At 39.2% G+C, this 15,338-nt stretch overlaps 2 long non-coding RNA genes across 2 annotated transcripts; both read right to left on the minus strand.

The window, feature by feature from the left end:
* Nucleotides 1-509: 509 nt before the first annotated feature.
* On the minus strand, nt 510-2,421 carry LOC122319981. Its single transcript, XR_006245430.1, has 2 exons — nt 1,517-2,421; nt 510-1,465 (listed from the first exon to the last, which is right to left on the minus strand). It is a non-coding gene; the product is annotated as an uncharacterized LOC122319981 (long non-coding RNA).
* A 5,321-nt stretch (nt 2,422-7,742) lies between these two features.
* LOC122319982 lies at nt 7,743-9,140 on the minus strand. The gene is made up of 2 exons (XR_006245431.1): nt 8,750-9,140; nt 7,743-8,698 (listed from the first exon to the last, which is right to left on the minus strand). It is a non-coding gene; the product is annotated as an uncharacterized LOC122319982 (long non-coding RNA).
* Between the last annotated feature and the right edge of the window lie 6,198 nt (nt 9,141-15,338).

Here is a 15,338-nt window from a genome sequence, read left to right on the forward strand (position 1 = left end):
AAAAATAAAGAAAAAGCTTCTCCTGTAAAATTTGATTTTTATACCCTTGTGTAGTGTACGGGGGTGCTGGTGAGCAAAATCTATCTCTATCTTTCGATAGTCGGTCGTCTATTAGCGGATGGAAGATACTATTAGAGAGGACCTTATACCTTCAAGCTTGGGATACGCACTCTTGCTAGGCTCGGTTCTAGCTCGCCGGATGTCGGGGTTCTTCCTTGCTTGAGAGGGTACGGTTGCACGCTACCACACTTTACTAGTGCGTAATAATCAAAAGGACAAACAATCAAGACTAATGGTTAAGCCATAAAACAATTAATTTAATATTGTAGTGCGCCGACACACTGAAAATCAACTGAGGATCCGATACTTTCTTTTGGGAATCTAGATGTTATTATCCCTTAAGTCTTTACCCTCCCTTCCATGACAATGTTACTTAAATTCTTGCATTGTCCCTTGGCCAAGATTAAACGATCTCTACCACATTATTAACGAAGTGTTCGACATAAGTACTCGACAGACCATTATTATTATTTATTCAAACTTCATTATTTTAATTAAATCCTATATTTCATTTATAATCATATTTATCTACTCTATGTTCCATTGATTCATATATATAACAATTTAAGAATTTCCTAACATAAGAATTAAAGTTGCATTTCATATTCAATAAAATTTCATTTCACAATTAATTAAGTAAGAACGATCAATCTTTCATTTATATGTTTATGAATTTAAGCTATGAATTTAATAATGCATTTAATGACAATAGGGCGGCAATTATAGGTTTTAAAATAGATATTCGTTTTAATTAGTACTCACGACCTTTTTATTTCTGCTCCATGATACGAGTTGTAAAGTTGGGCCCAAGTTCACATGTCCGTTGATGAGCTGTTGGTCAAAATATTTAATAAAATCTACTTTAAATGACCTATACAAATACCGCACTCATGCCAATTAGCAAGTTGTCAAAGACAAATTAAATGGATACAAAATAGAGACTCCTAATAGCCGGACATAGATCGCTGGACGGGCTGGACGTTGTCCTCAGCCGTTGGCCGACTTATGGTCGTCTTGGCAGCTCCTTACAGTGGCACGATCCGAGTTGTTGCTGGGCTGGTGCTAGGGCCAGGGGTATAGGCCAGATGTGGCTACACCTTCTGCACCTTCGTAGTAAAGCGATCCTGAGTGTCGATGGGTAGGTACTCCGCGTTGAATAATAATGATCTTGCGTTGAACGGCCGATGTCCAAATGTCAACCTACGTGGCGGTTGCGTAATCTCGCCACCGGAGGTTATGTTTTCCTCTGGGCCACTTTCATCAAGAATTTGGGCAAGTTGGAACTGATGCAATCTTGTTGAGCAGGCGTAGGGCGATCAGACTGTATCCGGCCTAATGTAGGAGCAGACTCCCTCAACGGGATCTACTGATATACGTCTGACGCCTCGCCTTCTTATGCGGATCCCTAAGAAAAATTCGGTTAAATTGGAGACCCACAAATTCTGCATTTGTTTACCTTTCACTCACTATCACAAATTCACTAGTTATTATTAATAACCTCCTGGTTATATTAATACACCACAGATCGAGATTATATAAGATAAGGGTAACACGAGGTTTATTAATTAGGCCTAAGCCAAAAATTGAACAATAGAACTTTCCACCAAGAGCGCAGATCAGGTATTGAATGCAAGGTTGAAAACGAAGTGTAGATAAGCCGCTCTTGAAAAGCTTTCAACTGCAGTTCTGATCAACGGTTGAATCGTACGATTTTTGCAAGCGTGACTGGTGCTTATCTCGCTTATTTGCATTGATATTGGTAGAGAGTAAGCTAGGCCTTCGGACCTGTGAAGTTACATTTATCTATGCGAGGGTGGGGTGAATAGTTCTTTATCGTAAAAGCTCAACTGGCCACTACACCCACAGATAATGGAGACAAGATTATTTCTTGGAAGCATTATCTGAAATTTTCCTGTTCTGTATATCTTTTAAGTGAAATACGCCTAAATTCTTCCCTTTTTCATCCACTAATTCATAGTAATATGGACTACGTTTCCTAAAAACTTTGGCTGGGATAAACACGGGAGCTAGTTTACTGCTAAATTTCTTTATGGCGTTGCTTTGAGTAAAATTTCTAGCGTAAACTAGGTCGCCAGCTTTAAACTGTATTTCCCTGGCTCGCAGATTGTATCTATTTGCATTTTCTTCATGAGACTTGTTTATGTTCAGCTTAGCTTTCCATCTCTGCAGCTGCAAAACATCTGGCTTTTGTAGCCTAGTGTCATCTGCTAACAGGTTCAAACTACGTAGAAGGCTGTAATCCTTGCCGTTAAGAATCATATTCTGCCCAAATGCCAGGAAATACGGCGATGAACCGGTACTCCTGTGAAGAGATGCCCTTAATGAACCACTAATGGCATTTAAGTTGTCATCCCAATTTGTGTGATCATTCCCAATATAAGCCCTTACTGCTGCCAATACTGATCTATTAAGTCTTTCGCTGGCGTTAGCCTGCGGGGAATATATGGCTGTGAATTTTTGTTGTACTCCAAAACTGGTAAGAAAAGCCTGAAAATAACTCGATTTAAATTGACTACCATTATCAGAAAGTATTACTTCTGGAACCCCGAAAGTATAGAAAATAGCCCCCTCCAAATATTCGCAAATTTTAGGAGCCGTGAACTTTTTAAGCGGACACAGAAAATGAAAACGAGTGTTATGGTCAACTACAATGAGTAAACCTATATTGCCCTTCTTCGTGCGAGGATATGGCCCCCAACAGGTCAATATATAGCTTTTGAAATGGCCTATCTGAAGTCAACGGTTTCCCCATTGGTGGTTTAAGAATAGTGTTTGGACTTTTTGTGGTTCGGCAAACTACGCAGTCAGATATATAGTTGCGTATTTGCGTGACCATGTATGGCCAAAACAAATATCTCTTAAGTTTTTCCACGGTTTTGCTCATACCACAATGAGCTGAACTAGGTGAATCATGAGCCTGGTATAAAATATCTGGTACCAAAGCTGTAGGAACCCAGAGTTTCCAGACGTTTTCCTGGTTGGCCTCGTCTGATGCGAACGAAGTTTTCTTATAAATGTACCCATCCCTGATTTGCAGATCGGGAAATTTGGACTGGTTGGCGGATATATTTTCTAGTAAGTCCGTGTATTCTGAAGATTTAAAGTGGGCAGAGTCTAAGTCAACTATCGGACCATTCTGACAAAACTCATCAATGCTTGGATCGTTTTGCCGAGACAAAGTGTCAGCTACGACATTCTGAGAACCGCTACGGTGTTTGATGGTAAATGTAAACGTTCTTAACTTCATTGACCATCGAGCTAATCTCCCTGACAAGTCTTTTTGTCGCATTAACCATTGAAGTGCTGCGTGATCCGTTATGACTAAGAAATCCTGACCCTCAATATACGCACGGAATTTTTTTATCCCTTTAATTACGGCAAGACATTCTAATTCGGACACAGAATAGTTACGCTGTGCCTTAGACAACTTCTCGGACATATACGAAATCGGTAGTTCTACTCCCTCGCGCTCTTGAGCTAACACGCAACCAATACCATAAGAACTGGCATCGCATAACAAAACAAATTGCTTAGAAAAGTCAGGCGTAATGAGTATGGGTGAAGCTGTAAGACAAGATTTTAAGGTTTCAAAAGCGAGCTGCGCCCCCTCATTCCACTCTAGCAACTTTTTCTTTTTCAGAAGCTCAGTCAAAGGAAAACTTATAGTAGCAAAGTTTTCTACGAAACGTCGGTACCAACCGGACAATCCTAGAAATCTTCTTAACTGCTTAACCGATGTTGGCACTGGGAATTCGGCAATTGCCTTTACTTTATCTGGATTAGTTCTTATCTGTCCATTTCCAATTATAAAACCTAGATATACGATTTCTTTCATACAAAATTTTGATTTGCTAACGTTGATAGTAAGATTGGCTTTACGCAAACATAAGGCTATTTCTTGTAGTAACAGCAAATGAGACTCAAAGTCCTCGGACAAAACCAATAGATCGTCTAAATATACGAAAACCCTATTACGGAGATGAGCTGGTATCACTCGATCCATCAGACGACAAAGAGTTTGGGCCGCATTGCAGAGACCAAAGGGCATCATTTTGTACTGATACAAAGGACGGTTTGGTATCGTAAATGCAGTATATTGTCGTGAGTTCTCATCTAATGGAATCTGCCAGTATGCATGTTTCATGTCGATACCGCTTATAAATTTAGCTGGCGGTAATCGGCTTAAAATACCGTCTATATGTGGAAGTGGGTACGCGTCTCGCTTTGTAACCTTGTTTACTTCCCTAGAATCGAGGCATAAACGATTTTTGTCCCCCTTCTTCACTAAAACACAGTTGCTACTCCATGCACTCGTTGATTCCTCAATAACATCTAAGGCTAGCATGTTATCTACTTCGGCGAACATCAGCTTTTCTATAGCTGGTGAAACCGGCCAATGCCGCTGCTTAACAGGACTAGTACTCCCAACATCTATGCTGTGTGTGGCCAAACTAGTGCGGCCTAAACCTTCAGATGCAAATGACGGAAAGTTTTTGATAACTGTCTCAAGTCTAAGTCGTTCACCTTCATGCAGTTGGTGATAATTTGGAGGCTCTTCATTATCGTCTAATGTTCCTAGATCTAGCTCCGAAACTATCTTACTACTATTCGTAATTTTATTAAGCAAACCGAACTTTTGCCAAAAATCTATACCTAAATATACGTCTTGTTTAAGATCGGGAATTATGAATAATTCGAGATCTTCTATTTTATTCCCATATGTTACAGAAGTTATAAGTTTTGAAACTACCTTGCTTTCTGTTCCGTTTGCAGCTTTAATTACACCAGAACATTTTTTTACGTTTTTGTGTTTTAATAAGTTCTGCGCAGCTAAGCCGCCTACACAACTAATTGTAGCTCCTGAATCCAACAACGCTTTATAAGTATTACCCTCTATAGGAATATCCGTGTAAAGTCTCTGATCAGAGCTTAAAACTATAGCGGAAACTAACTTCCGTCGATCATGATGAACTTTCTTCCAAAACTCTCTTAATCTCCTAGTTGATCGTTTGGGTTTTAATTTAGCTTCAATAATATCTACCTTTTCAAATATTTCTTTGCGTTTATTCATGTAATTTTGTATCCTTATATGTAAAGGAACAAAGGAAAAATGAATCTCAGACTGATTTAAATTTTCTGTTTCCTGACAGTCACTGATTTGGGTGTTTGGATTTGGTTTTGCAACTTCGGATTTTATGGATGTGTCTCCTTGTTGCTCAGAGAAACATCCTTCTGCTGGTTTCCCGGATTACAATTCGGACAAGTTGTTTTGTATTGTTCTTTAGCTCCACAACCGAAGCAACGGATAGTTTTTTTAGCCATGCAATCATCGTATCTGTGACCTTGTTTGTCACAGTTCCAACAAGTGATAGGCCTACGTTGAATTTGGTTTACTTCTTCACCCTCGTTTACTATAGCTGTCTCCTCGTCTTCCGCACTTATCTCGTTTACGTAAGAACGAAAAGGTTTTGGCTTAAACGTTCTAAGATTATTATAAAACTGCTCATGTCTGCGGATTTCGAATCTAAGCTGTGTTCTATTAGCGATTTTAAGATGCAGCAACTCATGTTGTAGGCTAGGCTTTGCGTTTCGAACTAATAATTCGACCAGTTGTGCCTCAGAAACTCCATTCTGAAGTCTATCTACTAGACGTTCCATAGACTCTTGGAAATCTTCAAAGGGTTCGTTTTCGCCTTGTCTACGTTTCCTTATTCCCTCCCAAATGTCGTAGTCTGTCTCAATATCTTCGAATCTTTTCCTAAACTCGAAACAAAACTCATTCCAATTGAAATTTGGATTGTTGCGATGGAATTTCCAATACCAATCACTGGCTTTCCCCGAAAACAAAAGATACAAATGGTCACACAGTAAAGCATAATCATTACCTAGATTCTGTTTGGTAAGTGAGCCTATCCTGTACAAAAACTCGTCCATCCTGAGGCTGGTTTTGCTGCCGTCAAACTTTAATCCCCATTTTTGAATAATTCCTGACACCTTTTCTGGGCTAACATATGAGCTTGTGTTGCTTCTGTTTAACCCTATTCTTTCGAAATTATCCCCCGAATTGTTGGAATGGTGTTGGTGTTGTTCTGGGTGGTTCCTAAGGTTCTCCCTAAGCGGTGGATTAATACCAGGTGTGAAATTTGTTTGAGTGGGCTGAGATAATTGTAAGTTTTCCAATTGACTTTTTATAGATGTTTCAATAGTCTTCGCCAGGTAAGAGGTGAGTTGATCAACAAGTTGTGCCTGCTGTGAGCTTATGGTAGACTGTATATAGTTGGTAATCTCTACTTGAGTACTTAATGTCATACCGGACATGGCTGGTGGCTCTGCAAGGATTCTATCTAGATGTCCTCTTTGTGTATTTCTAGTTGTCATTCCTCGTCTTGGAGGTGTACCACGGTTTCTGGTTGATCTGGTGTTTCTCCTTACTTGGTAACTTGCGCTGTCATTGTTATCTTGATATTCGCTTATGCTAGATGGTCCAGCTGTTGCGGCATTTATTTCAGCATACAAAGTGTTATTCGAATAAGATAAATTCATTTCATTGCAATCAGTTTTACAAATAGGACACGTCTGTGTGCTCTTTAGGTGATCAAGAACACATTGTTTGTGAAATGTATGTCTGCAAGGTGCTGTTGCTGTCAAAACTGTTGGTGAAAATTTTTCTTTACATATAGAACAGCAGTTTTCGGTTTCTTGTGGTATTTCTGGTACCCCTTCCGAGCTATGTTTTGCTGCCATTTTATATTAATTTATTCTTTTTATAATCAAAATATATTTATTTAGTTATTTGGTCTGTCTTTCTTTATGTCGATCACTTCCCTCAGAATTGGGTTGTACTTGGTCTATGGTCTCTAGTTTTGTTCACTAAGAAATCGGACAATATACAGACGTTAAAGTGGGAGTATACTGTATTCCAAGAAAATCAAAATGTAAACAAATCAGAGTTAAGAAACATATGGTGATGAACTCCTATGGTTTTCTGATGGCTATGTTTAGGTCGATCAATTCTAATCTGAAATGAAATCGCGTATTCCTAAATTTGACTATCTCCTCCAAATCGATGCTCTCAATCCAATATGTTAATTTAATGAAGTTAGTTTTATTGTGTTTCAAAAATGGATGGTTCAGTCTTAGAGCTTGTGTACTCAACCAAGTATGCAAGCTGTCGAGCTCCACGGGTTGGGCGCCAAAAATGTGTAGTGTACGGGGGTGCTGGTGAGCAAAATCTATCTCTATCTTTCGATAGTCGGTCGTCTATTAGCGGATGGAAGATACTATTAGAGAGGACCTTATACCTTCAAGCTTGGGATAAGCACTCTTGCTAGGCTCGGTTCTAGCTCGCCGGATGTCGGGGTTCTTCCTTGCTTGAGAGGGTACGGTTGCACGCTACCACACTTTACTAGTGCGTAATAATCAAAAGGACAAACAATCAAGACTAATGGTTAAGCCATAAAACAATTAATTTAATATTGTAGTGCGCCGACACACTGAAAATCAACTGAGGATCCGATACTTTCTTTTGGGAATCTAGATGTTATTATCCCTTAAGTCTTTACCCTCCCTTCCATGACAATGTTACTTAAATTCTTGCATTGTCCCTTGGCCAAGATTAAACGATCTCTACCACATTATTAACGAAGTGTTCGACATAAGTACTCGACAGACCATTATTATTATTTATTCAAACTTCATTATTTTAATTAAATCCTATATTTCATTTATAATCATATTTATCTACTCTATGTTCCATTGATTCATATATATAACAATTTAAGAATTTCCTAACATAAGAATTAAAGTTGCATTTCATATTCAATAAAATTTCATTTCACAATTAATTAAGTAAGAACGATCAATCTTTCATTTATATGTTTATGAATTTAAGCTATGAATTTAATAATGCATTTAATGACAATAGGGCGGCAATTATAGGTTTTAAAATAGATATTCGTTTTAATTAGTACTCACGACCTTTTTATTTCTGCTCCATGATACGAGTTGTAAAGTTGGGCCCAAGTTCACATGTCCGTTGATGAGCTGTTGGTCAAAATATTTAATAAAATCTACTTTAAATGACCTATACAAATACCGCACTCATGCCAATTAGCAAGTTGTCAAAGACAAATTAAATGGATACAAAATAGAGACTCCTAATAGCCGGACATAGATCGCTGGACGGGCTGGACGTTGTCCTCAGCCGTTGGCCGACTTATGGTCGTCTTGGCAGCTCCTTACAGTGGCACGATCCGAGTTGTTGCTGGGCTGGTGCTAGGGCCAGGGGTATAGGCCAGATGTGGCTACACCTTCTGCACCTTCGTAGTAAAGCGATCCTGAGTGTCGATGGGTAGGTACTCCGCGTTGAATAATAATGATCTTGCGTTGAACGGCCGATGTCCAAATGTCAACCTACGTGGCGGTTGCGTAATCTCGCCACCGGAGGTTATGTTTTCCTCTGGGCCACTTTCATCAAGAATTTGGGCAAGTTGGAACTGATGCAATCTTGTTGAGCAGGCGTAGGGCGATCAGACTGTATCCGGCCTAATGTAGGAGCAGACTCCCTCAACGGGATCTACTGATATACGTCTGACGCCTCGCCTTCTTATGCGGATCCCTAAGAAAAATTCGGTTAAATTGGAGACCCACAAATTCTGCATTTGTTTACCTTTCACTCACTATCACAAATTCACTAGTTATTATTAATAACCTCCTGGTTATATTAATACACCACAGATCGAGATTATATAAGATAAGGGTAACACGAGGTTTATTAATTAGGCCTAAGCCAAAAATTGAACAATAGAACTTTCCACCAAGAGCGCAGATCAGGTATTGAATGCAAGGTTGAAAACGAAGTGTAGATAAGCCGCTCTTGAAAAGCTTTCAACTGCAGTTCTGATCAACGGTTGAATCGTACGATTTTTGCAAGCGTGACTGGTGCTTATCTCGCTTATTTGCATTGATATTGGTAGAGAGTAAGCTAGGCCTTCGGACCTGTGAAGTTACATTTATCTATGCGAGGGTGGGGTGAATAGTTCTTTATCGTAAAAGCTCAACTGGCCACTACACTTGCAGAGCAAAAGGGTATTATAATTTCAGTCAGAAGTTTGCAACGCAATGAAGGAGACACCTCAGACCCCATAAAGTATATATATTCTTGATCAGCATCACGATCAGAATCCAAATATGCATGTACGTCTGTCCGTCTGTCCGTCTGTCCGTCTGTCCATCTGTCCGTCTGTCCGTCTGTCCGTTTCCGCGCAAACTAGTCTCTCAGTTTTGAAGCTATCTTGATGAAACTTTCCCAAAAGGTGTGTAGTTATTGCACGCAGTATATAAGTCGGAACGAGCCGGATCGGCCGACTATATCGGATAGCTCCCATATGAGAGAATGAAATAAAAAATTCTCACGCCGTTGTTTTTGATCAGATCGACTTGAATTCTTCAAGATGGCGTTTTCTAACTGTTATTGAATTTCGGATTAAATTTGATCAAAATCGGATAACTCTATCATATAGCTGCCATAGGAGAGATCGAAAATTATATATAGAATTAATGGAAATAAATTGATAACATCGTTGTTTTTTATCCCACGAGCATGATTTTTTGAATATCAAGTTTTTTAACAACGTTTATATTGGAAAAAAGGTTTCATAAAAATCGGTCATCTATATCTTATAGCTGCCATAGGAAAGATCGAAAAATCTATATAGAAATAATGGAAATAAAATTATAAAATCGTTGTTTTTCATCAGACAAGTATGATTTTTGGAATATAGAGTTTTCTTACGACTCTTGAATTACGAATTAAATTTGATCAAAATCGGACACCTATATCGTATAGCTCCCATATGATCTATAGTAAAAATATGGAAAATGAATAGAAAAATCGTCTTAGATTCGATGTTGTCTAGCCTTTATGCGTTTTGTTCGACATATTTGATGACTGCAAGGGTATATAAGCTTCGGCTTGACGAAGCTAGCTTCCTTTCTTGTTCAACATACAATACATTCGCGGAAATGCGTCGATATAAACAATCGGTGAAAAACTGGAAAAATAAATTAAAAAGTCGTCATTACTTCGATCTTGTTTGGACTTTAGGCATTTTGATTGACATTAGTGTTCTCTGTTAAGTACGAGATTATATAAAAACCACTTAAGGGAACACTCTTTTGTATATAGCCAAAACAATTGGATTAGATCGGGAAAATGTAAATCTAAATCTAATATTAATTTTGCTTATACTCTGTGTATCACAGCTTAGTAATGTATCGCGTCGATCCGCTTCCAAGCAGAGTGTGCACAGACCAAAAACTACAATGGGAGCAAAGTACAGTCGCGGCAAAAAGTGCGCTTGAAACAAAGCTGCGTGCAAGGTGGCGCTGCTTTTTGGGGGAGTGCTGGCAAATTGCATGCGCTTGACCTCGACGCGACTCTAGATGCTGGGTTCGGTGGGGTGCTGGCCTCTGGGTCGAGCCCTTTTTATTTTCGGGGCTGGAGCCAAGAATGCAACGAGGCCGAACGGAGAAGGAGGAGGAGGAGCTGCGCTTGAAGGCATCTTTTGTGGCATGTGTACTCAAAACTGCGTGAAAAATTAGCTTCATTGCCAGTTGTGCAGCAACTGCGAGTGTGTTTTTGTGTGTATGTGGCGAGCTGTTGCCGCTCACTTCGCTCTTGTCCCGAAAGTTTTCCATTTTTTTTTTTCTCCACTTTTTCCTATTTCCCCATCTTTTTTTCGGCTGTTCTTTTGTCATGACTGTATGCAGCAGCTGGGAAAAACTAGCAGAGGCCGGCAGTTGGCTCACATTTTGTGGCTTTGGCATTGCACGACAATGTGCTGCCTCCAAACGGCTGAGTGGCTAATAAAATGCACCAAATTGCAAGTGCGTGCTGTTTTCCAAGTTTTTACCCGACGAATCCTGCAGTTTTCACTCTCACTTTTTTATGGAATCGAGAAGTTTTCTCCCTGGCGAACACAAATCATACGGGCAGTGCCTCACATTTTGAAACTTATTGCTTTTATCCACAAACGCGTTCCTGGCATGAAACTTGAGCAACTTGACAATTTTTCTAAAAGAGAAAATTTGGTTAGAGGAAGATGCATTATTTAATGGTAGTTTAAAACCAAATATTAAAAAAGCACACATGATTAATTCTAGAATTGGTCTATATCTTTTGAACTTCTGGACTTTATCGACTTGCAATACATTTAAAGGTATATTGTTCTACACAAGAAAAGCAAAGGAATATATCCATCTCAAGCTTTAACTGTTATTCGTTTACGTATACTATTTACATTGTTTTTCATGTCCCAACATAGAAACATTTGTATCTGTCACTCAGTAATATTTATTACAGCTCTTGTAAATAAATATTCTCAAACTTTTACGTATTTTCTGAACAATTTAAAATAAACCAACTACGCCGGAAACTTTGCCGGGATTTCGCAAATCCCACACGCGCAGAAAAGCAGAAAACATGCAAAAATCAAGAAAATCATCGAACAATTTTGCCATCTTACGTTTATACCTTAGCCATTGTGTCCGCCTTCTTGACGGTTTTCCCTGCCAAGAAGAAAGATTTAGCAGGAAACCTTCGGTTCCTCCCCCCGAGAATTCCAAGAATTTCCCGTGAAATCTGTTATCTGTCTGAGTGTGCATGCACCCTCCATGTGTGTGTACTTGTGTGTGTGTGCGTGTGTTGTTTTTGCATTTGTCATCGCAAACTGTTTTACTGCTTACCCAGCAGCCAATTTGGAGGCGCCCCAAACCACTCAGTTATCAGATTTTCCAGGTTACTGTGCAAGTGCACTGCGGAAAACGGATAAGTTATATTTTCACAACATCATATTTGCATATCAAATATAATACAATTTAATTGATAAAGCTAATTATAGTTTGCTTTTTTCATATTGTATGTTTTATTTTCTATTTATATTTTATAAATAATTATGTTACCTCAGAAAAATCACATTAAACCTTTTAAAAGAAATTTGTTATTTTTCTATTGATCTTTTTCTATTTTGTATTTCTTTGATTTATTCTATTTTTTCTGTGTATATATGAGCATCTCTGCTGAAAGAAACCAAGCACACATGAAAAAAGAGCAGTGGCAAAACAAAAACAAAGAATCGTAACTGAAAATTTATTGTAAGCCACGTGCGATTTGAAAACGGCAAACAAAGTGCACTGGCATTAGTGTATGTGTTTTTGTGTGTGTGTGTTTGTGTGTCTATGTGTGGTGTTGTGGAACGAGGTTTGGCGGGTGTGAAGGACAGGTGTACGAGGGGAAGCCGCAAAACGAGAGTTTTTTTTTTTTTTTTGAAAAATAAGAGGGAAAGAAAGCGTACCCTTGGGTAAATCCAATTAAGTTTCACTGGAACGAAATTTCGGACATCAACTTTGTGTTTGTTTGGGTCAAAACCTAAAATACCTAATGCTCTTGAAACGTGGTTTAAAATGGGACAAAATGCTGAAGAAATATTATGTCAGCAACGTTGACGAAGGTAATTAGGACTTCAGTTACTAACCACAGTAAACGAAAACCTTAATTGACCATAAAGAAAAACAATAACTTAAAGGGTAGCTTGAAAGATATTTTATTGAGCATTTGTACATATTTCGATTTCTTATTTGTGGGAAGTCCTGATAAACGGGTTTGCTTGTGAACCAAACAATACCTGTAAAAAATGAATGCCAATCAAAAATGTCACTTAAAAAAGGTTTACTGATTTTTTGAATAATGGCCCATATATATTATGTGAATCACTGCTATTACGTTTCGTTAAATTTATGCAGTGTGCTTCCTCATATTCCCCTATTTTGTAAACCTTTGCCTCTCCTTTTTCCTGTATCCATAATTTCTCCATTTTGTGTCAAAGCTCTTCTAATGTCAATGGATTTCGTTGGGGCACATAAAACGGATTGCTAAATTTGAAACAAAACCTGCACAAAGTTGCTCGCCAATGTTGTCACAGTTGCTGCTCTTGCTCTTGCTCTCGATTTGAAATGCCAGTGCTTTGTTCCAGTTCGATTTGGTGTTCAAATTGGAAACGGTGTTATGTGAACTAGATGGAGCATATAAGGTGGCAACAGGGGTGTGGGGAAAGGTGGGGCCAACAGACACATGGCCAAGTGAGACAGAAAGCCGCCGTAGGCACAACCACACACACACACAAGCCCAGAGAGACAGGACGAAAGGGAAGGACATGGCAGTCAGTCAAGTGTAAGAACAAAGTACTCGAGGGCATATCCCAGGCCGAGCTTAAAGGGGGCCAAAATGATTCTGCCACCTGGTCTGGGGCTTGAGGACTGGGTTTTCGGGGTCCTTCAGCATCCTTCTCCTCCCACCTCCCGCCGAACCCCCCGTATTGACACACATAAAGTAGCTTAGTGATTGACAAATAACAAATAGACACGTAACTAAGCTAAGCGCCCTGGCTGGCAGGCCAGCAAACATTGATTTGATTAACTTTTGACAATGGACCCAAGAGCTCCGAAAAGGATTGTCCGGGTCGAAATTGGATTAAAATGGGTAGCGAAACGGCCAGCATATCCTGGTAGATGATGTTCAAGAAGAGCAAAATCGATCGTGATGGAGGTGCCACCCTTATCAAATTAAATATTGATTTTAAAGAACTTATGCAGATAGAAGTGCAAATAAAACAACTTCAGGTACTTAGCCTACTTCAAGTTTTATTCTTCTAGATTACGAATAGAACATAAATCAGGCAAGTCTTAACGGACAAACCACTTTTAAAATTGATTCTAAAGAAATAAATTAAAATAAAAAATTTTCAAGTTCCTATCTTTTAAGATGAAATTGAAAAACTAAGTCTATTTTACTTAATTTTTTGGAATTTATATCTTATACAAAATGTATATAATGATTCTTTGAGCTGGACAGGACATTCATAAATATTTTTCTAAGATACTCAACCCACAATTTCCCAATCCACAGTTCTCCAATCTAAAACTTTCCTATCACGCACACACTGCAAAGTTTGTGCCTGTAAAAATTTGCAATTTTTGTTATTGTTTTGGTTTTGTGTTTGTCTTTTGATTCGGTCGGATGAGAATCCTTTCGGAGAAATGAAGTACACTCGTGCGTGTGTGTGTGTGTGTGTGGGTGAGTCCGGTTCTGATTTCAATTCCGGGCGAGTGTGTGTGCCTGCTTGATTGTGTTGGTATGCCGGGTGTGTGTGTTTACTTGGTATTGGCCACTTGGGTATAAATATAATTAAAAGCGGGATTTCATTTTGGATTTTCTTGCCGTTCTCTTCCTCGAAAGGGGTGAAAGCTGATTGCCAACTGGCGGGGCAAGGGGACACTTCACACTGTGTGTGTGTGTGTGTATCTGTGTGTGTTTGTAGGGGCAAGGATAAGCATCTTATGTGCGTGGGTTCGTGTGACTCAAATCTGCCCTGAATGGCTTCCGCAGCAATAAAGTGGCAGCAGTTGAAACAGTTCAGCACGAGCAGTTCGCCTGAAAAGTTCCAACCGGCCAGAAGCGACAGATAAGACCGAAAGGGGAATTGGATGGATGGAAGAGCTGAAAAACTGAAATCCCTTCAAAGCGAAATTATTAACTCTAGCACTCAGAAATAGTTAAAGTCACTGCCATAGAAAAAAATGGGGAAAAACACGAGTATGATGAAAGCCATTTTATCTGATTTTAATCATGTTAAGTAATCTTTTTTGAGGAAGCTTTTTAATAAAATATATGTGTGCATATGCCAATGCTATCATTAGTTAATTAATTTCCAATTAAAAGGACCTCCTCTTTTTACTACAAAAATTGATTATATGGTATTATTCCCCAGCAGGGAGGGCTAACTTAAAGCGACTGCAATTTCTTTAATCAAAGTTCATACATCCCTCGCAGACATAAGTTTCACTTCCCTTTTCGAAAGATTCATCAGCACATTCACTTAGCCAAATATCTCGGAGACCTTGGAAGTCCTTGCAGTGTCCTACAGCTGAAAAAAAAACCGGGTCAGCTTGACTAATCTAGAGCAGCGCTTCCGTAGAAATGTCAGACATAAATCATTGAAACGCACATTGAAAGACCTGCAGCTCAGGTCCTCGCCCACAAAATCAGAGAGCGAGGTGGAAATTGAAATTCAAAGAGCATTCCACATATTTAATGTTTCGCACACGCCATTCAAATGCTGTCCAGGATGCGAGCGGTGGCGTAGGTCGCAAAAGAGGCCCAGGACTTTCCGGACGAGGCCATCAAACCGAGCTGAACTAAC

This window comes from Drosophila ficusphila, unplaced genomic scaffold (assembly GCF_018152265.1).
Source record: "Drosophila ficusphila isolate 14025-0441.05 unplaced genomic scaffold, ASM1815226v1 contig_350, whole genome shotgun sequence".
Taxonomy (NCBI): domain Eukaryota; kingdom Metazoa; phylum Arthropoda; class Insecta; order Diptera; family Drosophilidae; genus Drosophila; species Drosophila ficusphila.